The sequence below is a fragment of the Oxyura jamaicensis genome, chromosome 20 (genome assembly GCF_011077185.1).
Source record: "Oxyura jamaicensis isolate SHBP4307 breed ruddy duck chromosome 20, BPBGC_Ojam_1.0, whole genome shotgun sequence".
Classification (NCBI taxonomy): domain Eukaryota; kingdom Metazoa; phylum Chordata; class Aves; order Anseriformes; family Anatidae; genus Oxyura; species Oxyura jamaicensis.
This window is the reverse complement of record NC_048912.1, coordinates 12,844,707-12,846,406: the sequence shown is the minus strand read 5'-3', so window position 1 is coordinate 12,846,406 and position 1,700 is coordinate 12,844,707. Positions and strand designations below refer to the sequence as shown.

The 1,700-nt window shown below is 46.6% G+C and overlaps 1 long non-coding RNA gene across 1 annotated transcript in view; it reads right to left on the bottom strand.

Moving 5' to 3' along the window:
* Positions 1–1,226: 1,226 nt before the first annotated feature.
* Positions 1,227–1,700, bottom strand: part of LOC118176540 — a 38,315-nt gene continuing 37,841 nt past the window's right edge. The window contains exon 5 of the long non-coding RNA XR_004755463.1: positions 1,227–1,679. This is a non-coding gene — a long non-coding RNA (uncharacterized LOC118176540). The remainder of the gene's footprint in view (positions 1,680–1,700) is intronic.

Sequence of the window (1,700 nt, the reverse complement as noted above, 5' to 3'; positions counted from 1 at the left end):
AGAGAAATTAAATATTTAGCCTTTTATGCATTACTTTTTTAATATCTGCTGTTATGTCTAGACGACTGCTCACAGTGTCTTATATCGAAAAAACCCATCCCTACTGCCCTGAGCTCCCCTGGCAGAGGTTTCACCTGTCTGCCTTCTGCTTGGTGCTGGTTTACACTCCTCATTTCCCATTTTCCCTTTCCGTGAATGTACCTCCCTCTCCTCTGAGCTGCTGTTTTTAACCAGAGCAGCCTTCTCTCTCTCAGCTCTGAGATTTCACTAGAAGTCAGAGAGCTTTTAAACAAAAAGTCGCCAAATATCATTCACATTTTCTGTTCAAAATCTTCCAAGCAACCTGGCTTAGAGTGCTGAAAAGAAAAGGTGCCTGCTATATTGGCTCGGGCTTTATTCTGTCTGTGCCCTGTGTGTAGGATCGAAATGGGGTCACATCGATGTTGGCTGTGACTGGTTTTTAGGCTTGTGAGTGGTTCTTCTGCTCCCGAGATGATCCTGCAAAGGATCCTCCTGGTTTTGGTTAACAAAGTCTTTGACATTTAAATATTCCAAAAACTGGCAGCTCACTGGCAGCCCTCCAGCTCACATCCTTGAAGGCCAGGTTCTCCAGAGCAATGTAGGGGAATTCTCCTTAAATATTACAGATACGTGACAAAGGAGCCTGTTTTCCAGTGAGATTTGAGAAGTATCGTCTGCTGACTTTTATTTATATTTGAGGTCACTTTCTCTTGAGTTTCTAGTGGCTTGGACTACAGCAATGTCACTTCTGATATCGATTGTCCGTCCTATACCTTCTTTGCCCACTCAAACCTTTCTAAATAGGTTACAGCTATTGATTTTAATATTCCAGGCACATGGATTTTCTCCCCAAGTTTAAGCCATGCTCTCCAGATAGAATTTGTACTCATAAATTAGTCATTCCCACTCTTTTTTATTGCTCAGACTCCCCGCACTGCTGTACAGGCAATTAAAGCTCTTCCGTCACATCCCTTGGTGTGTTCATTAGCTCTCTGCCGAACATCTTCATTTTCTTCCTTGGGCCGGGGTGGGGATGGATGCTGAATGGTTTCATCCAGCCCAAGAGTCCCTCCAACCAGAGAGGCTACCAGCCACAAAAGCTATCAGGAAAACAACAGCAGAAGGGAAAACCTCAGCCCAACCATCGCTGCTTGCAGCCCTGGTGCATTTTGGGGTCATGGTGGCAATGGATGCAGAAGGACTCAAAACCCAGCCTGTTGTACAATGGCATCAGACTTTCTCCAACATCCCAATTTCTTCTGGCAGCCAATTTCTTCTCACAGCCCTGCCCAGCTCCGCCTGCTGCAACCATTCCCCAGGCACCACAAGCATGGGAGTGCCACAAATCATCCCATTTGGGGGTATCTCTCTTGTTTTTATGTCCATAAGGGATTCCTAGGGGGTTTGCAAACCACAGGGATTGGGAGCTAAGCCATCAGAGAGTAAGACCTATGCTTAGGGCACCTGCAGGCACTCCTGCAAAACCCCACTGGCCAAGCCACAGGCTTGCAGCTTCACTTGTGGCTTGAGATTTCCAGGTTTCCTTTCACCTGCTCCTCTCCTGCCTTTGGCACGTGCTTCAAGGTTGTGTTGGCTTGGGGCCAGCCTGGCCAAGCTGTGCTGACCTTGGAACATGCTTGTGCTCATTTTAACTGGCTCTGTTGGAAAGAAAGAAAGAA